The sequence below is a fragment of the Durio zibethinus genome, chromosome 8, assembly GCF_047325235.1.
Source record: "Durio zibethinus cultivar Kanyao isolate XHJ-2024 chromosome 8, ASM4732523v1, whole genome shotgun sequence".
NCBI lineage: Eukaryota > Viridiplantae > Streptophyta > Magnoliopsida > Malvales > Malvaceae > Durio > Durio zibethinus.
In genome coordinates, this window is record NC_143169.1 from 3003512 (window position 1) to 3024795 (window position 21284).

Genomic DNA, 21284 nt, shown 5'->3' on the forward strand with positions numbered 1-21284 from the left:
AAGAGGGGGTTCATCGATTTCTCAACCCGTCATCGATTAATCGCCGCGAACGGTAATCGGCGAGCAAACGATTAAGTATGCAGTAATTGCGACGGACGGATACCAAAAACTAAAAAGAACGTGAGGTGCTGCGAACGGCAATCAACGAACAAGCCCAAGTGCCTGCACGGCAATAAACGACGGAAGAATACCGAAAATTAAAAAGAACGAGGAGTGCAACACGAGGACTTCCCAGGAGGTCACCCATCCTAGTACTACTCTCGCCCAAGCACGCTTAACTGCGGAGTTCTGATGGGATCCGGTGCTTTAGTGCTGGTATGATCGCACCCGTCACTTCTTGCGCAAATTATGTATCCGACCCTTCCTTTCCCGTGCGTTGCTCGACGTGTCACACGCGAGCCCCCGTCCAAAAGATTACGCAATACGCCAAGAAGAGGGGGTTCATCGATTTCTCAACCCGTCATCGATTAATCGCCGCGAACGGTAATCGGCGAGCAAACGATTAAGTATGCAGTAATTGCGACGGACGGATACCAAAAACTAAAAAGAACGTGAGGTGCTGCGAACGGCAATCAACGAACAAGCCCAAGTGCCTGCACGGCAATAAACGACGGAAGAATACCGAAAATTAAAAAGAACGAGGAGTGCAACACGAGGACTTCCCAGGAGGTCACCCATCCTAGTACTACTCTCGCCCAAGCACGCTTAACTGCGGAGTTCCGATGGGATCCGGTGCTTTAGTGCTGGTATGATCGCACCCGTCACTTCTTGCGCAAATTATGTATCCGACCCTTCCTTTCCCGTGCGTTGCTCGACGTGTCACACGCGAGCCCCCGTCCAAAAGATTACGCAATACGCCAAGAAGAGGGGGTTCATCGATTTCTCAACCCGTCATCGATTAATCGCCGCGAACGGTAATCGGCGAGCAAACGATTAAGTATGCAGTAATTGCGACGGACGGATACCAAAAACTAAAAAGAACGTGAGGTGCTGCGAACGGCAATCAACGAACAAGCCCAAGTGCCTGCACGGCAATAAACGACGGAAGAATACCGAAAATTAAAAAGAACGAGGAGTGCAACACGAGGACTTCCCAGGAGGTCACCCATCCTAGTACTACTCTCGCCCAAGCACGCTTAACTGCGGAGTTCCGATGGGATCCGGTGCTTTAGTGCTGGTATGATCGCACCCGTCACTTCTTGCGCAAATTATGTATCCGACCCTTCCTTTCCCGTGCGTTGCTCGACGTGTCACACGCGAGCCCCCGTCCAAAAGATTACGCAATACGCCAAGAAGAGGGGGTTCATCGATTTCTCAACCCGTCATCGATTAATCGCCGCGAACGGTAATCGGCGAGCAAACGATTAAGTATGCAGTAATTACGACGGACGGATACCAAAAACTAAAAAGAACGTGAGGTGCTGCGAACGGCAATCAACGAACAAGCCCAAGTGCCTGCACGGCAATAAACGACGGAAGAATACCGAAAATTAAAAAAAACGAGGAGTGCAACACGAGGACTTCCCAGGAGGTCACCCATCCTAGTACTACTCTCGCCCAAGCACGCTTAACTGCGGAGTTCTGATGGGATCCGGTGCTTTAGTGCTGGTATGATCGCACCCGTCACTTCTTGCGCAAATTATGTATCCGACCCTTCCTTTCCCGTGCGTTGCTCGACGTGTCACACGCGAGCCCCCGTCCAAAAGATTACGCAATACGCCAAGAAGAGGGGGTTCATCGATTTCTCAACCCGTCATCGATTAATCGCCGCGAACGGTAATCGGCGAGCAAACGATTAAGTATGCAGTAATTACGACGGACGGATACCAAAAACTAAAAAGAACGTGAGGTGCTGCGAACGGCAATCAACGAACAAGCCCAAGTGCCTGCACGGCAATAAACGACGGAAGAATACCGAAAATTAAAAAAAACGAGGAGTGCAACACGAGGACTTCCCAGGAGGTCACCCATCCTAGTACTACTCTCGCCCAAGCACGCTTAACTGCGGAGTTCTGATGGGATCCGGTGCTTTAGTGCTGGTATGATCCCACCCGTCACTTCTTGTGCAAATTATGTATCCGACCCTTCCTTTCCCGTGCGTTGCTCGACGTGTCACACGCGAGCCCCCGTCCAAAAGATTACGCAATACGCCAAGAAGAGGGGGTTCATCGATTTCTCAACCCGTCATCGATTAATCGCCGCGAACGGTAATCGGCGAGCAAACGATTAAGTATGCAGTAATTGCGACGGACGGATACCAAAAACTAAAAAGAACGTGAGGTGCTGCGAACGGCAATCAACGAACAAGCCCAAGTGCCTGCACGGCAATAAACGACGGAAGAATACCGAAAATTAAAAAGAACGAGGAGTGCAACACGAGGACTTCCCAGGAGGTCACCCATCCTAGTACTACTCTCGCCCAAGCACGCTTAACTGCGGAGTTCGGATGGGATCCGGTGCTTTAGTGCTGGTATGATCGCACCCGTCACTTCTTGCGCAAATTATGTATCCGACCCTTCCTTTCCCGTGCGTTGCTCGACGTGTCACACGCGAGCCCCCGTCCAAAAGATTACGCAATACGCCAAGAAGAGGGGGTTCATCGATTTCTCAACCCGTCATCGATTAATCGCCGCGAACGGTAATCGGCGAGCAAACGATTAAGTATGCAGTAATTGCGACGGACGGATACCAAAAACTAAAAAGAACGTGAGGTGCTGCGAACGGCAATCAACGAACAAGCCCAAGTGCCTGCACGGCAATAAACGACGGAAGAATACCGAAAATTAAAAAGAACGAGGAGTGCAACACGAGGACTTCCCAGGAGGTCACCCATCCTAGTACTACTCTCGCCCAAGCACGCTTAACTGCGGAGTTCCGATGGGATCCGGTGCTTTAGTGCTGGTATGATCGCACCCGTCACTTCTTGCGCAAATTATGTATCCGACCCTTCCTTTCCCGTGCGTTGCTCGACGTGTCACACGCGAGCCCCCGTCCAAAAGATTACGCAATACGCCAAGAAGAGGGGGTTCATCGATTTCTCAACCCGTCATCGATTAATCGCCGCGAACGGTAATCGGCGAGCAAACGATTAAGTATGCAGTAATTGCGACGGACGGATACCAAAAACTAAAAAGAACGTGAGGTGCTGCGAACGGCAATCAACGAACAAGCCCAAGTGCCTGCACGGCAATAAACGACGGAAGAATACCGAAAATTAAAAAAAACGAGGAGTGCAACACGAGGACTTCCCAGGAGGTCACCCATCCTAGTACTACTCTCGCCCAAGCACGCTTAACTGCGGAGTTCTGATGGGATCCGGTGCTTTAGTGCTGGTATGATCGCACCCGTCACTTCTTGCGCAAATTATGTATCCGACCCTTCCTTTCCCGTGCGTTGCTCGACGTGTCACACGCGAGCCCCCGTCCAAAAGATTACGCAATACGCCAAGAAGAGGGGGTTCATCGATTTCTCAACCCGTCATCGATTAATCGCCGCGAACGGTAATCGGCGAGCAAACGATTAAGTATGCAGTAATTACGACGGACGGATACCAAAAACTAAAAAGAACGTGAGGTGCTGCGAACGGCAATCAACGAACAAGCCCAAGTGCCTGCACGGCAATAAACGACGGAAGAATACCGAAAATTAAAAAGAACGAGGAGTGCAACACGAGGACTTCCCAGGAGGTCACCCATCCTAGTACTATTCTCGCCCAAGCACGCTTAACTGCGGAGTTCTGATGGGATCCGGTGCTTTAGTGCTGGTATGATCGCACCCGTCACTTCTTGTGCAAATTATGTATCCGACCCTTCCTTTCCCGTGCGTTGCTCGACGTGTCACACGCGAGCCCCCGTCCAAAAGATTACGCAATACGCCAAGAAGAGGGGGTTCATCGATTTCTCAACCCGTCATCGATTAATCGCCGCGAACGGTAATCGGCGAGCAAACGATTAAGTATGCAGTAATTGCGACGGACGGATACCAAAAACTAAAAAGAACGTGAGGTGCTGCGAACGGCAATCAACGAACAAGCCCAAGTGCCTGCACGGCAATAAACGACGGAAGAATACCGAAAATTAAAAAGAACGAGGAGTGCAACACGAGGACTTCCCAGGAGGTCACCCATCCTAGTACTACTCTCGCCCAAACACGCTTAACTGCGGAGTTCCGATGGGATCCGGTGCTTTAGTGCTGGTATGATCGCACCCGTCACTTCTTGCGCAAATTATGTATCCGACCCTTCCTTTCCCGTGCGTTGCTCGACGTGTCACACGCGAGCCCCCGTCCAAAAGATTACGCAATACGCCAAGAAGAGGGGGTTCATCGATTTCTCAACCCGTCATCGATTAATCGCCGCGAACGGTAATCGGCGAGCAAACGATTAAGTATGCAGTAATTGCGACGGACGGATACCAAAAACTAAAAAGAACGTGAGGTGCTGCGAACGGCAATCAACGAACAAGCCCAAGTGCCTGCACGGCAATAAACGACGGAAGAATACCGAAAATTAAAAAGAACGAGGAGTGCAACACGAGGACTTCCCAGGAGGTCACCCATCCTAGTACTACTCTCGCCCAAGCACGCTTAACTGCGGAGTTCCGATGGGATCCGGTGCTTTAGTGCTGGTATGATCGCACCCGTCACTTCTTGCGCAAATTATGTATCCGACCCTTCCTTTCCCGTGCGTTGCTCGACGTGTCACACGCGAGCCCCCGTCCAAAAGATTACGCAATACGCCAAGAAGAGGGGGTTCATCGATTTCTCAACCCGTCATCGATTAATCGCCGCGAACGGTAATCGGCGAGCAAACGATTAAGTATGCAGTAATTGCGACGGACGGATACCAAAAACTAAAAAGAACGTGAGGTGCTGCGAACGGCAATCAACGAACAAGCCCAAGTGCCTGCACGGCAATAAACGACGGAAGAATACCGAAAATTAAAAAGAACGAGGAGTGCAACACGAGGACTTCCCAGGAGGTCACCCATCCTAGTACTACTCTCGCCCAAGCACGCTTAACTGCGGAGTTCCGATGGGATCCGGTGCTTTAGTGCTGGTATGATCGCACCCGTCACTTTTTGCGCAAATTATGTATCCGACCCTTCCTTTCCCGTGCGTTGCTCGACGTGTCACACGCGAGCCCCCGTCCAAAAGATTACGCAATACGCCAAGAAGAGGGGGTTCATCGATTTCTCAACCCGTCATCGATTAATCGCCGCGAACGGTAATCGGCGAGCAAACGATTAAGTATGCAGTAATTGCGACGGACGGATACCAAAAACTAAAAAGAACGTGAGGTGCTGCGAACGGCAATCAACGAACAAGCCCAAGTGCCTGCACGGCAATAAACGACGGAAGAATACCGAAAATTAAAAAGAACGAGGAGTGCAACACGAGGACTTCCCAGGAGGTCACCCATCCTAGTACTACTCTCGCCCAAGCACGCTTAACTGCGGAATTCTGATGGGATCCGGTGCTTTAGTGCTGGTATGATCGCACCCGTCACTTCTTGCGCAAATTATGTATCCGACCCTTCCTTTCCCGTGCGTTGCTCGACGTGTCACACGCGAGCCCCCGTCCAAAAGATTACGCAATACGCCAAGAAGAGGGGGTTCATCGATTTCTCAACCCGTCATCGATTAATCGCCGCGAACGGTAATCGGCGAGCAAACGATTAAGTATGCAGTAATTACGACGGACGGATACCAAAAACTAAAAAGAACGTGAGGTGCTGCGAACGGCAATCAACGAACAAGCCCAAGTGCCTGCACGGCAATAAACGACGGAAGAATACCGAAAATTAAAAAGAACGACGAGTGCAACACGAGGACTTCCCAGGAGGTCACCCATCCTAGTACTACTCTCGCCCAAGCACGCTTAACTGCGGAGTTCTGATGGGATCCGGTGCTTTAGTGCTGGTATGATCGCACCCGTCACTTCTTGCGCAAATTATGTATCCGACCCTTCCTTTCCCGTGCGTTGCTCGACGTGTCACACGCGAGCCCCCGTCCAAAAGATTACGCAATACGCCAAGAAGAGGGGGTTCATCGATTTCTCAACCCGTCATCGATTAATCGCCGCGAACGGTAATCGGCGAGCAAACGATTAAGTATGCAGTAATTGCGACGGACGGATACCAAAAACTAAAAAGAACGTGAGGTGCTGCGAACGGCAATCAACGAACAAGCCCAAGTGCCTGCACGGCAATAAACGACGGAAGAATACCGAAAATTAAAAAGAACGAGGAGTGCAACACGAGGACTTCCCAGGAGGTCACCCATCCTAGTACTACTCTCGCCCAAGCACGCTTAACTGCGGAGTTCTGATGGGATCCGGTGCTTTAGTGCTGGTATGATCGCACCCGTCACTTCTTGCGCAAATTATGTATCCGACCCTTCCTTTCCCGTGCGTTGCTCGACGTGTCACACGCGAGCCCCCGTCCAAAAGATTACGCAATACGCCAAGAAGAGGGGGTTCATCGATTTCTCAACCCGTCATCGATTAATCGCCGCGAACGGTAATCGGCGAGCAAACGATTAAGTATGCAGTAATTGCGACGGACGGATACCAAAAACTAAAAAGAACGTGAGGTGCTGCGAACGGCAATCAACGAACAAGCCCAAGTGCCTGCACGGCAATAAACGACGGAAGAATACCGAAAATTAAAAAGAACGAGGAGTGCAACACGAGGACTTCCCAGGAGGTCACCCATCCTAGTACTACTCTCGCCCAAGCACGCTTAACTACGGAGTTCTGATGGGATCCGGTGCTTTAGTGCTGGTATGATCGCACCCGTCACTTCTTGCGCAAATTATGTATCCGACCCTTCCTTTCCCGTGCGTTGCTCGACGTGTCACACGCGAGCCCCCGTCCAAAAGATTACGCAATACGCCAAGAAGAGGGGGTTCATCGATTTCTCAACCCGTCATCGATTAATCGCCGCGAACGGTAATCGGCGAGCAAACGATTAAGTATGCAGTAATTGCGACGGACGGATACCAAAAACTAAAAAGAACGTGAGGTGCTGCGAACGGCAATCAACGAACAAGCCCAAGTGCCTGCACGGCAATAAACGACGGAAGAATACCGAAAATTAAAAAGAACGAGGAGTGCAACACGAGGACTTCCCAGGAGGTCACCCATCCTAGTACTACTCTCGCCCAAGCACGCTTAACTGCGGAGTTCTGATTGGATCCGGTGCTTTAGTGCTGGTATGATCGCACCCGTCACTTCTTGCGCAAATTATGTATCCGACCCTTCCTTTCCCGTGCGTTGCTCGACGTGTCACACGCGAGCCCCCGTCCAAAAGATTACGCAATACGCCAAGAAGAGGGGGTTCATCGATTTCTCAACCCGTCATCGATTAATCGCCGCGAACGGTAATCGGCGAGCAAACGATTAAGTATGCAGTAATTGCGACGGACGGATACCAAAAACTAAAAAGAACGTGAGGTGCTGCGAACGGCAATCAACGAACAAGCCCAAGTGCCTGCACGGCAATAAACGACGGAAGAATACCGAAAATTAAAAAGAACGAGGAGTGCAACAAGAGGACTTCCCAGGAGGTCACCCATCCTAGTACTACTCTCGCCTAAGCACGCTTAACTGCGGAGTTCTGATGGGATCCGGCGCTTTAGTGCTGGTATGATCGCACCCGTCACTTCTTGCGCAAATTATGTATCCGACCCTTCCTTTCCCGTGCGTTGCTCGACGTGTCACACGCGAGCCCCCGACCAAAAGATTACGCAATACGCCAAGAAGAGGGGGTTCATCGATTTCTCAACCCGTCATCGATTAATCGCCGCGAACGGTAATCGGCGAGCAAACGATTAAGTATGCAGTAATTGCGACGGACGGATACCAAAAACTAAAAAGAACGTGAGGTGCTGCGAACGGCAATCAACGAACAAGCCCAAGTGCCTGCACGGCAATAAACAACGGAAGAATACCGAAAATTAAAAAGAACGAGGAGTGCAACACGAGGACTTCCCAGGAGGTCACCCATCCTAGTACTACTCTCGCCCAAGCACGCTTAACTGCGGAGTTCCGATGGGATCCGGTGCTTTAGTGCTGGTATGATCGCACCCGTCACTTTTTGCGCAAATTATGTATCCGACCCTTCCTTTCCCGTGCGTTGCTCGACGTGTCACACGCGAGCCCCCGTCCAAAAGATTACGCAATACGCCAAGAAGAGGGGGTTCATCGATTTCTCAACCCGTCATCGATTAATCGCCGCGAACGGTAATCGGCGAGCAAACGATTAAGTATGCAGTAATTACGACGGACGGATACCAAAAACTAAAAAGAACGTGAGGTGCTGCGAACGGCAATCAACGAACAAGCCCAAGTGCCTGCACGGCAATAAACGACGGAAGAATACCGAAAATTAAAAAGAACGAGGAGTGCAACACGAGGACTTCCCAGGAGGTCACCCATCCTAGTACTACTCTCGCCCAAGCACGCTTAACTGCGGAGTTCTGATGGGATCCGGTGCTTTAGTGCTGGTATGATCGCACCCGTCACTTCTTGCGCAAATTATGTATCCGACCCTTCCTTTCCCGTGCGTTGCTCGACGTGTCACACGCGAGCCCCCGTCCAAAAGATTACGCAATACGCCAAGAAGAGGGGGTTCATCGATTTCTCAACCCGTCATCGATTAATCGCCGCGAACGGTAATCGGCGAGCAAACGATTAAGTATGCAGTAATTGCGACGGACGGATACCAAAAACTAAAAAGAACGTGAGGTGCTGCGAACGGCAATCAACGAACAAGCCCAAGTGCCTGCACGGCAATAAACGACGGAAGAATACCGAAAATTAAAAAGAACGAGGAGTGCAACACGAGGACTTCCCAGGAGGTCACCCATCCTAGTACTACTCTCGCCCAAGCACGCTTAACTGCGAAGTTCCGATGGGATCCGGTGCTTTAGTGCTGGTATGATCGCACCCGTCAGTTCTTGCGCAAATTATGTATCCGACCCTTCCTTTCCCGTGCGTTGCTCGACGTGTCACACGCGAGCCCCCGTCCAAAAGATTACGCAATACGCCAAGAAGAGGGGGTTCATCGATTTCTCAACCCGTCATCGATTAATCGCCGCGAACGGTAATCGGCGAGCAAACGATTAAGTATGCAGTAATTGCGACGGACGGATACCAAAAACTAAAAAGAACGTGAGGTGCTGCGAACGGCAATCAACGAACAAGCCCAAGTGCCTGCACGGCAATAAACGACGGAAGAATACCGAAAATTAAAAAGAACGAGGAGTGCAACACGAGGACTTCCCAGGAGGTCACCCATCCTAGTACTACTCTCGCCCAAGCACGCTTAACTGCGGAGTTCCGATGGGATCCGGTGCTTTAGTGCTGGTATGATCGCACCCGTCAGTTCTTGCGCAAATTATGTATCCGACCCTTCCTTTCCCGTGCGTTGCTCGACGTGTCACACGCGAGCCCCCGTCCAAAAGATTACGCAATACGCCAAGAAGAGGGGGTTCATCGATTTCTCAACCCGTCATCGATTAATCGCCGCGAACGGTAATCGGCGAGCAAACGATTAAGTATGCAGTAATTGCGACGGACGGATACCAAAAACTAAAAAGAACGTGAGGTGCTGCGAACGGCAATCAACGAACAAGCCCAAGTGCCTGCACGGCAATAAACGACGGAAGAATACCGAAAATTAAAAAGAACGAGGAGTGCAACAAGAGGACTTCCCAGGAGGTCACCCATCCTAGTACTACTCTCGCCTAAGCACGCTTAACTGCGGAGTTCTGATGGGATCCGGCGCTTTAGTGCTGGTATGATCGCACCCGTCACTTCTTGCGCAAATTATGTATCCGACCCTTCCTTTCCCGTGCGTTGCTCGACGTGTCACACGCGAGCCCCCGACCAAAAGATTACGCAATACGCCAAGAAGAGGGGGTTCATCGATTTCTCAACCCGTCATCGATTAATCGCCGCGAACGGTAATCGGCGAGCAAACGATTAAGTATGCAGTAATTGCGACGGACGGATACCAAAAACTAAAAAGAACGTGAGGTGCTGCGAACGGCAATCAACGAACAAGCCCAAGTGCCTGCACGGCAATAAACGACGGAAGAATACCGAAAATTAAAAAGAACGAGGAGTGCAACACGAGGACTTCCCAGGAGGTCACCCATCCTAGTACTACTCTCGCCCAAGCACGCTTAACTGCGGAGTTCCGATGGGATCCGGTGCTTTAGTGCTGGTATGATCGCACCCGTCACTTCTTGCGCAAATTATGTATCCGACCCTTCCTTTCCCGTGCGTTGCTCGACGTGTCACACGCGAGCCCCCGTCCAAAAGATTACGCAATACGCCAAGAAGAGGGGGTTCATCGATTTCTCAACCCGTCATCGATTAATCGCCGCGAACGGTAATCGGCGAGCAAACGATTAAGTATGCAGTAATTGCGACGGACGGATACCAAAAACTAAAAAGAACGTGAGGTGCTGCGAACGGCAATCAACGAACAAGCCCAAGTGCCTGCACGACAATAAACGACGGAAGAATACCGAAAATTAAAAAGAACGAGGAGTGCAACACGAGGACTTCCCAGGAGGTCACCCATCCTAGTACTACTCTCGCCCAAGCACGCTTAACTGCGGAGTTCCGATGGGATCCGGTGCTTTAGTGCTGGTATGATCGCACCCGTCACTTCTTGCGCAAATTATGTATCCGACCCTTCCTTTCCCGTGCGTTGCTCGACGTGTCACACGCGAGCCCCCGTCCAAAAGATTACGCAATACGCCAAGAAGAGGGGGTTCATCGATTTCTCAACCCGTCATCGATTAATCGCCGCGAACGGTAATCGGCGAGCAAACGATTAAGTATGCAGTAATTGCGACGGACGGATACCAAAAACTAAAAAGAACGTGAGGTGCTGCGAACGGCAATCAACGAACAAGCCCAAGTGCCTGCACGGCAATAAACGACGGAAGAATACCGAAAATTAAAAAGAACGAGGAGTGCAACACGAGGACTTCCCAGGAGGTCACCCATCCTAGTACTACTCTCGCCCAAGCACGCTTAACTGCGGAGTTCCGATGGGATCCGGTGCTTTAGTGCTGGTATGATCGCACCCGTCACTTCTTGCGCAAATTATGTATCCGACCCTTCCTTTCCCGTGCGTTGCTCGACGTGTCACACGCGAGCCCCCGTCCAAAAGATTACGCAATACGCCAAGAAGAGGGGGTTCATCGATTTCTCAACCCGTCATCGATTAATCGCCGCGAACGGTAATCGGCGAGCAAACGATTAAGTATGCAGTAATTGCGACGGACGGATACCAAAAACTAAAAAGAACGTGAGGTGCTGCGAACGGCAATCAACGAACAAGCCCAAGTGCCTGCACGGCAATAAACGACGGAAGAATACCGAAAATTAAAAAGAACGAGGAGTGCAACACGAGGACTTCCCAGGAGGTCACCCATCCTAGTACTACTCTCGCCCAAGCACGCTTAACTGCGGAGTTCTGATGGGATCCGGTGCTTTAGTGCTGGTATGATCGCACCCGTCACTTCTTGCGCAAATTATGTATCCGACCCTTCCTTTCCCGTGCGTTGCTCGACGTGTCACACGCGAGCCCCCGTCCAAAAGATTACGCAATACGCCAAGAAGAGGGGGTTCATCGATTTCTCAACCCGTCATCGATTAATCGCCGCGAACGGTAATCGGCGAGCAAACGATTAAGTATGCAGTAATTGCGACGGACGGATACCAAAAACTAAAAAGAACGTGAGGTGCTGCGAACGGCAATCAACGAACAAGCCCAAGTGCCTGCACGGCAATAAACGACGGAAGAATACCGAAAATTAAAAAGAACGAGGAGTGCAACACGAGGACTTCCCAGGAGGTCACCCATCCTAGTACTACTCTCGCCCAAGCACGCTTAACTGCGAAGTTCCGATGGGATCCGGTGCTTTAGTGCTGGTATGATCGCACCCGTCAGTTCTTGCGCAAATTATGTATCCGACCCTTCCTTTCCCGTGCGTTGCTCGACGTGTCACACGCGAGCCCCCGTCCAAAAGATTACGCAATACGCCAAGAAGAGGGGGTTCATCGATTTCTCAACCCGTCATCGATTAATCGCCGCGAACGGTAATCGGCGAGCAAACGATTAAGTATGCAGTAATTGCGACGGACGGATACCAAAAACTAAAAAGAACGTGAGGTGCTGCGAACGGCAATCAACGAACAAGCCCAAGTGCCTGCACGGCAATAAACGACGGAAGAATACCGAAAATTAAAAAGAACGAGGAGTGCAACACGAGGACTTCCCAGGAGGTCACCCATCCTAGTACTACTCTCGCCCAAGCACGCTTAACTGCGGAGTTCCGATGGGATCCGGTGCTTTAGTGCTGGTATGATCGCACCCGTCAGTTCTTGCGCAAATTATGTATCCGACCCTTCCTTTCCCGTGCGTTGCTCGACGTGTCACACGCGAGCCCCCGTCCAAAAGATTACGCAATACGCCAAGAAGAGGGGGTTCATCGATTTCTCAACCCGTCATCGATTAATCGCCGCGAACGGTAATCGGCGAGCAAACGATTAAGTATGCAGTAATTGCGACGGACGGATACCAAAAACTAAAAAGAACGTGAGGTGCTGCGAACGGCAATCAACGAACAAGCCCAAGTGCCTGCACGGCAATAAACGACGGAAGAATACCGAAAATTAAAAAGAACGAGGAGTGCAACAAGAGGACTTCCCAGGAGGTCACCCATCCTAGTACTACTCTCGCCTAAGCACGCTTAACTGCGGAGTTCTGATGGGATCCGGCGCTTTAGTGCTGGTATGATCGCACCCGTCACTTCTTGCGCAAATTATGTATCCGACCCTTCCTTTCCCGTGCGTTGCTCGACGTGTCACACGCGAGCCCCCGACCAAAAGATTACGCAATACGCCAAGAAGAGGGGGTTCATCGATTTCTCAACCCGTCATCGATTAATCGCCGCGAACGGTAATCGGCGAGCAAACGATTAAGTATGCAGTAATTGCGACGGACGGATACCAAAAACTAAAAAGAACGTGAGGTGCTGCGAACGGCAATCAACGAACAAGCCCAAGTGCCTGCACGGCAATAAACAACGGAAGAATACCGAAAATTAAAAAGAACGAGGAGTGCAACACGAGGACTTCCCAGGAGGTCACCCATCCTAGTACTACTCTCGCCCAAGCACGCTTAACTGCGGAGTTCCGATGGGATCCGGTGCTTTAGTGCTGGTATGATCGCACCCGTCACTTTTTGCGCAAATTATGTATCCGACCCTTCCTTTCCCGTGCGTTGCTCGACGTGTCACACGCGAGCCCCCGTCCAAAAGATTACGCAATACGCCAAGAAGAGGGGGTTCATCGATTTCTCAACCCGTCATCGATTAATCGCCGCGAACGGTAATCGGCGAGCAAACGATTAAGTATGCAGTAATTACGACGGACGGATACCAAAAACTAAAAAGAACGTGAGGTGCTGCGAACGGCAATCAACGAACAAGCCCAAGTGCCTGCACGGCAATAAACGACGGAAGAATACCGAAAATTAAAAAGAACGAGGAGTGCAACACGAGGACTTCCCAGGAGGTCACCCATCCTAGTACTACTCTCGCCCAAGCACGCTTAACTGCGGAGTTCTGATGGGATCCGGTGCTTTAGTGCTGGTATGATCGCACCCGTCACTTCTTGCGCAAATTATGTATCCGACCCTTCCTTTCCCGTGCGTTGCTCGACGTGTCACACGCGAGCCCCCGTCCAAAAGATTACGCAATACGCCAAGAAGAGGGGGTTCATCGATTTCTCAACCCGTCATCGATTAATCGCCGCGAACGGTAATCGGCGAGCAAACGATTAAGTATGCAGTAATTGCGACGGACGGATACCAAAAACTAAAAAGAACGTGAGGTGCTGCGAACGGCAATCAACGAACAAGCCCAAGTGCCTGCACGGCAATAAACGACGGAAGAATACCGAAAATTAAAAAGAACGAGGAGTGCAACACGAGGACTTCCCAGGAGGTCACCCATCCTAGTACTACTCTCGCCCAAGCACGCTTAACTGCGAAGTTCCGATGGGATCCGGTGCTTTAGTGCTGGTATGATCGCACCCGTCAGTTCTTGCGCAAATTATGTATCCGACCCTTCCTTTCCCGTGCGTTGCTCGACGTGTCACACGCGAGCCCCCGTCCAAAAGATTACGCAATACGCCAAGAAGAGGGGGTTCATCGATTTCTCAACCCGTCATCGATTAATCGCCGCGAACGGTAATCGGCGAGCAAACGATTAAGTATGCAGTAATTGCGACGGACGGATACCAAAAACTAAAAAGAACGTGAGGTGCTGCGAACGGCAATCAACGAACAAGCCCAAGTGCCTGCACGGCAATAAACGACGGAAGAATACCGAAAATTAAAAAGAACGAGGAGTGCAACACGAGGACTTCCCAGGAGGTCACCCATCCTAGTACTACTCTCGCCCAAGCACGCTTAACTGCGGAGTTCCGATGGGATCCGGTGCTTTAGTGCTGGTATGATCGCACCCGTCAGTTCTTGCGCAAATTATGTATCCGACCCTTCCTTTCCCGTGCGTTGCTCGACGTGTCACACGCGAGCCCCCGTCCAAAAGATTACGCAATACGCCAAGAAGAGGGGGTTCATCGATTTCTCAACCCGTCATCGATTAATCGCCGCGAACGGTAATCGGCGAGCAAACGATTAAGTATGCAGTAATTGCGACGGACGGATACCAAAAACTAAAAAGAACGTGAGGTGCTGCGAACGGCAATCAACGAACAAGCCCAAGTGCCTGCACGGCAATAAACGACGGAAGAATACCGAAAATTAAAAAGAACGAGGAGTGCAACACGAGGACTTCCCAGGAGGTCACCCATCCTAGTACTACTCTCGCCCAAGCACGCTTAACTGCGGAGTTCCGATGGGATCCGGTGCTTTAGTGCTGGTATGATCGCACCCGTCACTTCTTGCGCAAATTATGTATCCGACCCTTCCTTTCCCGTGCGTTGCTCGACGTGTCACACGCGAGCCCCCGTCCAAAAGATTACGCAATACGCCAAGAAGAGGGGGTTCATCGATTTCTCAACCCGTCATCGATTAATCGCCGCGAACGGTAATCGGCGAGCAAACGATTAAGTATGCAGTAATTGCGACGGACGGATACCAAAAACTAAAAAGAACGTGAGGTGCTGCGAACGGCAATCAACGAACAAGCCCAAGTGCCTGCACGGCAATAAACGACGGAAGAATACCGAAAATTAAAAAGAACGAGGAGTGCAACACGAGGACTTCCCAGGAGGTCACCCATCCTAGTACTACTCTCGCCCAAGCACGCTTAACTGCGGAGTTCCGATGGGATCCGGTGCTTTAGTGCTGGTATGATCGCACCCGTCACTTCTTGCGCAAATTATGTATCCGACCCTTCCTTTCCCGTGCGTTGCTCGACGTGTCACACGCGAGCCCCCGTCCAAAAGATTACGCAATACGCCAAGAAGAGGGGGTTCATCGATTTCTCAACCCGTCATCGATTAATCGCCGCGAACGGTAATCGGCGAGCAAACGATTAAGTATGCAGTAATTGCGACGGACGGATACCAAAAACTAAAAAGAACGTGAGGTGCTGCGAACGGCAATCAACGAACAAGCCCAAGTGCCTGCACGGCAATAAACGACGGAAGAATACCGAAAATTAAAAAGAACGAGGAGTGCAACACGAGGACTTCCCAGGAGGTCACCCATCCTAGTACTACTCTCGCCCAAGCACGCTTAACTGCGGAGTTCCGATGGGATCCGGTGCTTTAGTGCTGGTATGATCGCACCCGTCACTTCTTGCGCAAATTATGTATCCGACCCTTCCTTTCCCGTGCGTTGCTCGACGTGTCACACGCGAGCCCCCGTCCAAAAGATTACGCAATACGCCAAGAAGAGGGGGTTCATCGATTTCTCAACCCGTCATCGATTAATCGCCGCGAACGGTAATCGGCGAGCAAACGATTAAGTATGCAGTAATTGCGACGGACGGATACCAAAAACTAAAAAGAACGTGAGGTGCTGCGAACGGCAATCAACGAACAAGCCCAAGTGCCTGCACGGCAATAAACGACGGAAGAATACCGAAAATTAAAAAGAACGAGGAGTGCAACACGAGGACTTCCCAGGAGGTCACCCATCCTAGTACTACTCTCGCCCAAGCACGCTTAAGTGCGGAGTTCCGATGGGATCCGGTGCTTTAGTGCTGGTATGATCGCACCCGTCAGTTCTTGCGCAAATTATGTATCCGACCCTTCCTTTCCCGTGCGTTGCTCGACGTGTCACACGCGAGCCCCCGTCCAAAAGATTACGCAATACGCCAAGAAGAGGGGGTTCATCGATTTCTCAACCCGTCATCGATTAATCGCCGCGAACGGTAATCGGCGAGCAAACGATTAAGTATGCAGTAATTGCGACGGACGGATACCAAAAACTAAAAAGAACGTGAGGTGCTGCGAACGGCAATCAACGAACAAGCCCAAGTGCCTGCACGGCAATAAACGACGGAAGAATACCGAAAATTAAAAAGAACGAGGAGTGCAACACGAGGACTTCCCAGGAGGTCACCCATCCTAGTACTACTCTCGCCCAAGCACGCTTAACTGCGGAGTTCCGATGGGATCCGGTGCTTTAGTGCTGGTATGATCGCACCCGTCAGTTCTTGCGCAAATTATGTATCCGACCCTTCCTTTCCCGTGCGTTGCTCGACGTGTCACACGCGAGCCCCCGTCCAAAAGATTACGCAATACGCCAAGAAGAGGGGGTTCATCGATTTCTCAACCCGTCATCGATTAATCGCCGCGAACGGTAATCGGCGAGCAAACGATTAAGTATGCAGTAATTGCGACGGACGGATACCAAAAACTAAAAAGAACGTGAGGTGCTGCGAACGGCAATCAACGAACAAGCCCAAGTGCCTGCACGGCAATAAACGACGGAAGAATACCGAAAATTAAAAAGAACGAGGAGTGCAACACGAGGACTTCCCAGGAGGTCACCCATCCTAATACTACTCTCGCCCAAGCACGCTTAACTGCGGAGTTCCGATGGGATCCGGTGCTTTAGTGCTGGTATGATCGCACCCGTCACTTCTTGCGCAAATTATGTATCCGACCCTTCCTTTCCCGTGCGTTGCTCGACGTGTCACACGCGAGCCCCCGTCCAAAAGATTACGCAATACGCCAAGAAGAGGGGGTTCATCGATTTCTCAACCCGTCATCGATTAATCGCCGCGAACGGTAATCGGCGAGCAAACGATTAAGTATGCAGTAATTGCGACGGACGGATACCAAAAACTAAAAAGAACGTGAGGTGCTGCGAACGGCAATCAACGAACAAGCCCAAGTGCCTGCACGACAATAAACGATGGAAGAATACCGAAAATTAAAAAGAACGAGGAGTGCAACACGAGGACTTCCCAGGAGGTCACCCATCCTAGTACTACTCTCGCCCAAGCACGCTTAACTGCGGAGTTCTGATGGGATCCGATGCTTTAGTGCTGGTATGATCGCACCCGTCACTTCTTGCGCAAATTATGTATCCGACCCTTCCTTTCCCGTGCGTTGCTCGACGTGTCACACGCGAGCCCCCGTCCAAAAGATTACGCAATACGCCAAGAAGAGGGGGTTCATCGATTTCTCAACCCGTCATCGATTAATCGCCGCGAACGGTAATCGGCGAGCAAACGATTAAGTATGCAGTAATTGCGACGGACGGATACCAAAAACTAAAAAGAACGTGAGGTGCTGCGAACGGCAATCAACGAACAAGCCCAAGTGCCTGCACGGCAATAAACGACGGAAGAATACCGAAAATTAAAAAGAACGAGGAGTGCAACACGAGGACTTCCCAGGAGGTCACCCATCCTAGTACTACTCTCGCCCAAGCACGCTTAACTGCGAAGTTCTGATGGGATCCGGTGCTTTAGTGCTGGTATGATCGCACCCATCACTTCTTGCGCAAATTATGTATCCGACCCTTCCTTTCCCGTGCGTTGCTCGACGTGTCACACGCGAGCCCCCGTCCAAAAGATTACGCAATACGCCAAGAAGAGGGGGTTCATCGATTTCTCAACCCGTCATCGATTAATCACCGCGAACGGTAATCGGCGAGCAAACGATTAAGTATGCAGTAATTGCGACGGACGGATACCAAAAACTAAAAAGAACGTGAGGTGCTGCGAACGGCAATCAACGAACAAGCCCAAGTGCCTGCACGGCAATAAACGACGGAAGAATACCGAAAATTAAAAAGAACGAGGAGTGCAACACGAGGACTTCCCAGGAGGTCACCCATCCTAGTACTACTCTCGCCCAAGCACGCTTAACTGCGGAGTTCCGATGGGATCCGGTGCTTTAGTGCTGGTATGATCGCACCCGTCACTTCTTGCGCAAATTATGTATCCGACCCTTCCTTTCCCGTGCGTTGCTCGACGTGTCACACGCGAGCCCCCGTCCAAAAGATTACGCAATACGCCAAGAAGAGGGGGTTCATCGATTTCTCAACCCGTCATCGATTAATCGCCGCGAACGGTAATCGGCGAGCAAACGATTAAGTATGCAGTAATTGCGACGGACGGATACCAAAAACTAAAAAGAACGTGAGGTGCTGCGAACGGCAATCAACGAACAAGCCCAAGTGCCTGCACGGCAATAAACGACGGAAGAATACCGAAAATTAAAAAGAACGAGGAGTGCAACACGAGGACTTCCCAGGAGGTCACCCATCCTAGTACTACTCTCGCCCAAGCACGCTTAACTGCGGAGTTCTGATGGGATCCGGTGCTTTAGTGCTGGTATGATCGCACCCGTCAGTTCTTGCGCAAATTATGTATCCGACCCTTCCTTTCCCGTGCGTTGCTCGACGTGTCACACGCGAGCCCCCGTCCAAAAGATTACGCAATACGCCAAGAAGAGGGGGTTCATCGATTTCTCAACCCGTCATCGATTAATCGCCGCGAACGGTAATCGGCGAGCAAACGATTAAGTATGCAGTAATTGCGACGGACGGATACCAAAAACTAAAAAGAACGTGAGGTGCTGCGAACGGCAATCAACGAACAAGCCCAAGTGCCTGCACGGCAATAAACGACGGAAGAATACCGAAAATTAAAAAGAACGAGGAGTGCAACACGAGGACTTCCCAGGAGGTCACCCATCCTAGTACTACTCTCGCCCAAGCACGCTTAACTGCGGAGTTCCGATGGGATCCGGTGCTTTAGTGCTGGTATGATCGCACCCGTCACTTCTTGCGCAAATTATGTATCCGACCCTTCCTTTCCCGTGCGTTGCTCGACGTGTCACACGCGAGCCCCCGTCCAAAAGATTACGCAATACGCCAAGAAGAGGGGGTTCATCGATTTCTCAACCCGTCATCGATTAATCGCCGCGAACGGTAATCGGCGAGCAAACGATTAAGTATGCAGTAATTGCGACGGACGGATACCAAAAACTAAAAAGAACGTGAGGTGCTGCGAACGGCAATCAACGAACAAGCCCAAGTGCCTGCACGGCAATAAACGACGGAAGAATACCGAAAATTAAAAAGAACGAGGAGTGCAACACGAGGACTTCCCAGGAGGTCACCCATCCTAGTACTACTCTCGCCCAAGCACGCTTAACTGCGGAGTTCCGATGGGATCCGGTGCTTTAGTGCTGGTATGATCGCACCCGTCACTTCTTGCGCAAATTATGTATCCGACCCTTCCTTTCCCGTGCGTTGCTCGACGTGTCACACGCGAGCCCCCGTCCAAAAGATTACGCAATACGCCAAGAAGAGGGGGTTCATCGATTTCTCAACCCGTCATCGATTAATCGCCGCGAACGGTAATCGGCGAGCAAACGATTAAGTATGCAGTAATTGCGACGGACGGATACCAAAAACTAAAAAGAACGTGAGGTGCTGCGAACGGCAATCAACGAACAAGCCCAAGTGCCTGCACGGCAATAAACGACGGAAGAATACCGAAAATTAAAAAGAACGAGGAGTGCAACACGAGGACTTCCCAGGAGGTCACCCATCCTAGTACTACTCTCGCCCAAGCACGCTTAACTGCGGAGTTCCGATGGGATCCGGTGCTTTAATGCTGGTATGATCGCACCCGTCACTTCTTGCGCAAATTATGTATCCGACCCTTCCTTTCCCGTGCGTTGCTCGACGTGTCACACGCGAGCCCCCGTCCAAAAGATTACGCAATACGCCAAGAAGAGGGGGTTCATCGATTTCTCAACCCGTCATCGATTAATCGCCGCGAACGGTAATCGGCGAGCAAACGATTAAGTATGCAGTAATTGCGACGGACGGATACCAAAAACTAAAAAGAACGTGAGGTGCTGCGAACGGCAATCAACGAACAAGCCCAAGTGCCTGCACGGCAATAAACGACGGAAGAATACCGAAAATTAAAAAGAACGAGGAGTGCAACACGAGGACTTCCCAGGAGGTCACCCATCCTAGTACTACTCTCGCCCAAGCACGCTTAACTGCGGAGTTCTGATGGGATCCGATGCTTTAGTGCTGGTATGATCGCACCCGTCACTTCTTGCGCAAATTATGTATCCGACCCTTCCTTTCCCGTGCGTTGCTCGACGTGTCACACGCGAGCCCCCGTCCAAAAGATTACGCAATACGCCAAGAAGAGGGGGTTCATCGATTTCTCAACCCGTCATCGATTAATCGCCGCGAACGGTAATCGGCGAGCAAACGATTAAGTATGCAGTAATTGCGACGGACGGATACCAAAAACTAAAAAGAACGTGAGGTGCTGCGAACGGCAATCAACGAACAAGCCCAAGTGCCTGCACGGCAATAAACGACGGAAGAATACCGAAAATTAAAAAGAACGAGGAGTGCAACACGAGGACTTCCCAGGAGGTCACCCATCCTAGTACTACTCTCGCCCAAGCACGCTTAACTGCGGAGTTCTGATGGGATCCGGTGCTTTAGTGCTGGTATGATCGCACCCGTCACTTCTTGCGCAAATTATGTATCCGACCCTTCCTTTCCCGTGCGTTGCTCGACGTGTCACACGCGAGCCCCCGTCCAAAAGATTACGCAATACGCCAAGAAGAGGGGGTTCATCGATTTCTCAACCCGTCATCGATTAATCGCCGCGAACGGTAATCGGCGAGCAAACGATTAAGTATGCAGTAATTGCGACGGACGGATACCAAAAACTAAAAAAACGTGAGGTGCTGCGAACGGCAATCAACGAACAAGCCCAAGTGCCCGC

At 51.0% G+C, this 21284-nt stretch overlaps 49 non-coding genes across 49 annotated transcripts; all 49 read right to left on the reverse strand.

Moving 5' to 3' along the window:
- Positions 1–210: 210 nt before the first annotated feature.
- On the reverse strand, positions 211–329 carry LOC149517042 (5S ribosomal RNA). Its single transcript, XR_016344469.1, has one exon. It is a non-coding gene; the product is annotated as a 5S ribosomal RNA (ribosomal RNA).
- Positions 330–641: 312 nt separating this feature from the next.
- Positions 642–760, reverse strand: LOC149517043 (5S ribosomal RNA). The gene has a single exon (XR_016344843.1). It is a non-coding gene; the product is annotated as a 5S ribosomal RNA (ribosomal RNA).
- A 312-nt stretch (positions 761–1072) lies between these two features.
- On the reverse strand, positions 1073–1191 carry LOC149517044 (5S ribosomal RNA). The gene has a single exon (XR_016344844.1). It is a non-coding gene; the product is annotated as a 5S ribosomal RNA (ribosomal RNA).
- A 312-nt stretch (positions 1192–1503) lies between these two features.
- Positions 1504–1622, reverse strand: LOC149517045 (5S ribosomal RNA). The gene has a single exon (XR_016344470.1). It is a non-coding gene; the product is annotated as a 5S ribosomal RNA (ribosomal RNA).
- Positions 1623–1934: 312 nt separating this feature from the next.
- On the reverse strand, positions 1935–2053 carry LOC149517046 (5S ribosomal RNA). Its single transcript, XR_016344314.1, has one exon. It is a non-coding gene; the product is annotated as a 5S ribosomal RNA (ribosomal RNA).
- A 312-nt stretch (positions 2054–2365) lies between these two features.
- Positions 2366–2484, reverse strand: LOC149517047 (5S ribosomal RNA). Its single transcript, XR_016344437.1, has one exon. It is a non-coding gene; the product is annotated as a 5S ribosomal RNA (ribosomal RNA).
- Positions 2485–2796: 312 nt separating this feature from the next.
- Positions 2797–2915, reverse strand: LOC149517048 (5S ribosomal RNA). Its single transcript, XR_016344845.1, has one exon. It is a non-coding gene; the product is annotated as a 5S ribosomal RNA (ribosomal RNA).
- Positions 2916–3227: 312 nt separating this feature from the next.
- LOC149517049 (5S ribosomal RNA) lies at positions 3228–3346 on the reverse strand. The gene has a single exon (XR_016344471.1). It is a non-coding gene; the product is annotated as a 5S ribosomal RNA (ribosomal RNA).
- A 312-nt stretch (positions 3347–3658) lies between these two features.
- Positions 3659–3777, reverse strand: LOC149517050 (5S ribosomal RNA). Its single transcript, XR_016344829.1, has one exon. It is a non-coding gene; the product is annotated as a 5S ribosomal RNA (ribosomal RNA).
- A 312-nt stretch (positions 3778–4089) lies between these two features.
- Positions 4090–4208, reverse strand: LOC149517051 (5S ribosomal RNA). The gene has a single exon (XR_016344298.1). It is a non-coding gene; the product is annotated as a 5S ribosomal RNA (ribosomal RNA).
- Positions 4209–4520: 312 nt separating this feature from the next.
- Positions 4521–4639, reverse strand: LOC149517052 (5S ribosomal RNA). Its single transcript, XR_016344846.1, has one exon. It is a non-coding gene; the product is annotated as a 5S ribosomal RNA (ribosomal RNA).
- Positions 4640–4951: 312 nt separating this feature from the next.
- On the reverse strand, positions 4952–5070 carry LOC149517053 (5S ribosomal RNA). The gene has a single exon (XR_016344847.1). It is a non-coding gene; the product is annotated as a 5S ribosomal RNA (ribosomal RNA).
- A 312-nt stretch (positions 5071–5382) lies between these two features.
- LOC149517054 (5S ribosomal RNA) lies at positions 5383–5501 on the reverse strand. Its single transcript, XR_016344297.1, has one exon. It is a non-coding gene; the product is annotated as a 5S ribosomal RNA (ribosomal RNA).
- A 312-nt stretch (positions 5502–5813) lies between these two features.
- LOC149517055 (5S ribosomal RNA) lies at positions 5814–5932 on the reverse strand. Its single transcript, XR_016344287.1, has one exon. It is a non-coding gene; the product is annotated as a 5S ribosomal RNA (ribosomal RNA).
- A 312-nt stretch (positions 5933–6244) lies between these two features.
- On the reverse strand, positions 6245–6363 carry LOC149517056 (5S ribosomal RNA). Its single transcript, XR_016344473.1, has one exon. It is a non-coding gene; the product is annotated as a 5S ribosomal RNA (ribosomal RNA).
- Positions 6364–6675: 312 nt separating this feature from the next.
- On the reverse strand, positions 6676–6794 carry LOC149517057 (5S ribosomal RNA). The gene has a single exon (XR_016344818.1). It is a non-coding gene; the product is annotated as a 5S ribosomal RNA (ribosomal RNA).
- Positions 6795–7106: 312 nt separating this feature from the next.
- Positions 7107–7225, reverse strand: LOC149517058 (5S ribosomal RNA). The gene has a single exon (XR_016344302.1). It is a non-coding gene; the product is annotated as a 5S ribosomal RNA (ribosomal RNA).
- A 312-nt stretch (positions 7226–7537) lies between these two features.
- LOC149517059 (5S ribosomal RNA) lies at positions 7538–7656 on the reverse strand. Its single transcript, XR_016344324.1, has one exon. It is a non-coding gene; the product is annotated as a 5S ribosomal RNA (ribosomal RNA).
- Positions 7657–7968: 312 nt separating this feature from the next.
- On the reverse strand, positions 7969–8087 carry LOC149517060 (5S ribosomal RNA). Its single transcript, XR_016344849.1, has one exon. It is a non-coding gene; the product is annotated as a 5S ribosomal RNA (ribosomal RNA).
- Positions 8088–8399: 312 nt separating this feature from the next.
- Positions 8400–8518, reverse strand: LOC149517061 (5S ribosomal RNA). Its single transcript, XR_016344474.1, has one exon. It is a non-coding gene; the product is annotated as a 5S ribosomal RNA (ribosomal RNA).
- A 312-nt stretch (positions 8519–8830) lies between these two features.
- On the reverse strand, positions 8831–8949 carry LOC149517062 (5S ribosomal RNA). Its single transcript, XR_016344304.1, has one exon. It is a non-coding gene; the product is annotated as a 5S ribosomal RNA (ribosomal RNA).
- A 312-nt stretch (positions 8950–9261) lies between these two features.
- Positions 9262–9380, reverse strand: LOC149517063 (5S ribosomal RNA). Its single transcript, XR_016344850.1, has one exon. It is a non-coding gene; the product is annotated as a 5S ribosomal RNA (ribosomal RNA).
- A 312-nt stretch (positions 9381–9692) lies between these two features.
- On the reverse strand, positions 9693–9811 carry LOC149517064 (5S ribosomal RNA). The gene has a single exon (XR_016344325.1). It is a non-coding gene; the product is annotated as a 5S ribosomal RNA (ribosomal RNA).
- A 312-nt stretch (positions 9812–10123) lies between these two features.
- On the reverse strand, positions 10124–10242 carry LOC149517065 (5S ribosomal RNA). The gene has a single exon (XR_016344851.1). It is a non-coding gene; the product is annotated as a 5S ribosomal RNA (ribosomal RNA).
- Positions 10243–10554: 312 nt separating this feature from the next.
- On the reverse strand, positions 10555–10673 carry LOC149517066 (5S ribosomal RNA). The gene has a single exon (XR_016344852.1). It is a non-coding gene; the product is annotated as a 5S ribosomal RNA (ribosomal RNA).
- A 312-nt stretch (positions 10674–10985) lies between these two features.
- Positions 10986–11104, reverse strand: LOC149517067 (5S ribosomal RNA). Its single transcript, XR_016344853.1, has one exon. It is a non-coding gene; the product is annotated as a 5S ribosomal RNA (ribosomal RNA).
- A 312-nt stretch (positions 11105–11416) lies between these two features.
- LOC149517068 (5S ribosomal RNA) lies at positions 11417–11535 on the reverse strand. The gene has a single exon (XR_016344475.1). It is a non-coding gene; the product is annotated as a 5S ribosomal RNA (ribosomal RNA).
- Positions 11536–11847: 312 nt separating this feature from the next.
- On the reverse strand, positions 11848–11966 carry LOC149517069 (5S ribosomal RNA). Its single transcript, XR_016344306.1, has one exon. It is a non-coding gene; the product is annotated as a 5S ribosomal RNA (ribosomal RNA).
- A 312-nt stretch (positions 11967–12278) lies between these two features.
- Positions 12279–12397, reverse strand: LOC149517070 (5S ribosomal RNA). Its single transcript, XR_016344854.1, has one exon. It is a non-coding gene; the product is annotated as a 5S ribosomal RNA (ribosomal RNA).
- A 312-nt stretch (positions 12398–12709) lies between these two features.
- Positions 12710–12828, reverse strand: LOC149517071 (5S ribosomal RNA). Its single transcript, XR_016344326.1, has one exon. It is a non-coding gene; the product is annotated as a 5S ribosomal RNA (ribosomal RNA).
- Positions 12829–13140: 312 nt separating this feature from the next.
- On the reverse strand, positions 13141–13259 carry LOC149517072 (5S ribosomal RNA). The gene has a single exon (XR_016344855.1). It is a non-coding gene; the product is annotated as a 5S ribosomal RNA (ribosomal RNA).
- A 312-nt stretch (positions 13260–13571) lies between these two features.
- LOC149517073 (5S ribosomal RNA) lies at positions 13572–13690 on the reverse strand. Its single transcript, XR_016344476.1, has one exon. It is a non-coding gene; the product is annotated as a 5S ribosomal RNA (ribosomal RNA).
- A 312-nt stretch (positions 13691–14002) lies between these two features.
- LOC149517074 (5S ribosomal RNA) lies at positions 14003–14121 on the reverse strand. Its single transcript, XR_016344307.1, has one exon. It is a non-coding gene; the product is annotated as a 5S ribosomal RNA (ribosomal RNA).
- A 312-nt stretch (positions 14122–14433) lies between these two features.
- Positions 14434–14552, reverse strand: LOC149517075 (5S ribosomal RNA). Its single transcript, XR_016344856.1, has one exon. It is a non-coding gene; the product is annotated as a 5S ribosomal RNA (ribosomal RNA).
- Positions 14553–14864: 312 nt separating this feature from the next.
- LOC149517076 (5S ribosomal RNA) lies at positions 14865–14983 on the reverse strand. The gene has a single exon (XR_016344857.1). It is a non-coding gene; the product is annotated as a 5S ribosomal RNA (ribosomal RNA).
- A 312-nt stretch (positions 14984–15295) lies between these two features.
- On the reverse strand, positions 15296–15414 carry LOC149517077 (5S ribosomal RNA). Its single transcript, XR_016344858.1, has one exon. It is a non-coding gene; the product is annotated as a 5S ribosomal RNA (ribosomal RNA).
- A 312-nt stretch (positions 15415–15726) lies between these two features.
- Positions 15727–15845, reverse strand: LOC149517078 (5S ribosomal RNA). Its single transcript, XR_016344860.1, has one exon. It is a non-coding gene; the product is annotated as a 5S ribosomal RNA (ribosomal RNA).
- Positions 15846–16157: 312 nt separating this feature from the next.
- On the reverse strand, positions 16158–16276 carry LOC149517079 (5S ribosomal RNA). Its single transcript, XR_016344316.1, has one exon. It is a non-coding gene; the product is annotated as a 5S ribosomal RNA (ribosomal RNA).
- A 312-nt stretch (positions 16277–16588) lies between these two features.
- Positions 16589–16707, reverse strand: LOC149517080 (5S ribosomal RNA). The gene has a single exon (XR_016344861.1). It is a non-coding gene; the product is annotated as a 5S ribosomal RNA (ribosomal RNA).
- Positions 16708–17019: 312 nt separating this feature from the next.
- Positions 17020–17138, reverse strand: LOC149517081 (5S ribosomal RNA). Its single transcript, XR_016344300.1, has one exon. It is a non-coding gene; the product is annotated as a 5S ribosomal RNA (ribosomal RNA).
- Positions 17139–17450: 312 nt separating this feature from the next.
- LOC149517082 (5S ribosomal RNA) lies at positions 17451–17569 on the reverse strand. The gene has a single exon (XR_016344295.1). It is a non-coding gene; the product is annotated as a 5S ribosomal RNA (ribosomal RNA).
- Positions 17570–17881: 312 nt separating this feature from the next.
- On the reverse strand, positions 17882–18000 carry LOC149517083 (5S ribosomal RNA). Its single transcript, XR_016344292.1, has one exon. It is a non-coding gene; the product is annotated as a 5S ribosomal RNA (ribosomal RNA).
- A 312-nt stretch (positions 18001–18312) lies between these two features.
- Positions 18313–18431, reverse strand: LOC149517084 (5S ribosomal RNA). The gene has a single exon (XR_016344862.1). It is a non-coding gene; the product is annotated as a 5S ribosomal RNA (ribosomal RNA).
- Positions 18432–18743: 312 nt separating this feature from the next.
- LOC149517085 (5S ribosomal RNA) lies at positions 18744–18862 on the reverse strand. The gene has a single exon (XR_016344477.1). It is a non-coding gene; the product is annotated as a 5S ribosomal RNA (ribosomal RNA).
- A 312-nt stretch (positions 18863–19174) lies between these two features.
- On the reverse strand, positions 19175–19293 carry LOC149517086 (5S ribosomal RNA). The gene has a single exon (XR_016344863.1). It is a non-coding gene; the product is annotated as a 5S ribosomal RNA (ribosomal RNA).
- Positions 19294–19605: 312 nt separating this feature from the next.
- LOC149517087 (5S ribosomal RNA) lies at positions 19606–19724 on the reverse strand. The gene has a single exon (XR_016344864.1). It is a non-coding gene; the product is annotated as a 5S ribosomal RNA (ribosomal RNA).
- A 312-nt stretch (positions 19725–20036) lies between these two features.
- Positions 20037–20155, reverse strand: LOC149517088 (5S ribosomal RNA). Its single transcript, XR_016344290.1, has one exon. It is a non-coding gene; the product is annotated as a 5S ribosomal RNA (ribosomal RNA).
- Positions 20156–20467: 312 nt separating this feature from the next.
- On the reverse strand, positions 20468–20586 carry LOC149517089 (5S ribosomal RNA). The gene has a single exon (XR_016344296.1). It is a non-coding gene; the product is annotated as a 5S ribosomal RNA (ribosomal RNA).
- A 312-nt stretch (positions 20587–20898) lies between these two features.
- Positions 20899–21017, reverse strand: LOC149517090 (5S ribosomal RNA). Its single transcript, XR_016344479.1, has one exon. It is a non-coding gene; the product is annotated as a 5S ribosomal RNA (ribosomal RNA).
- Between the last annotated feature and the right edge of the window lie 267 nt (positions 21018–21284).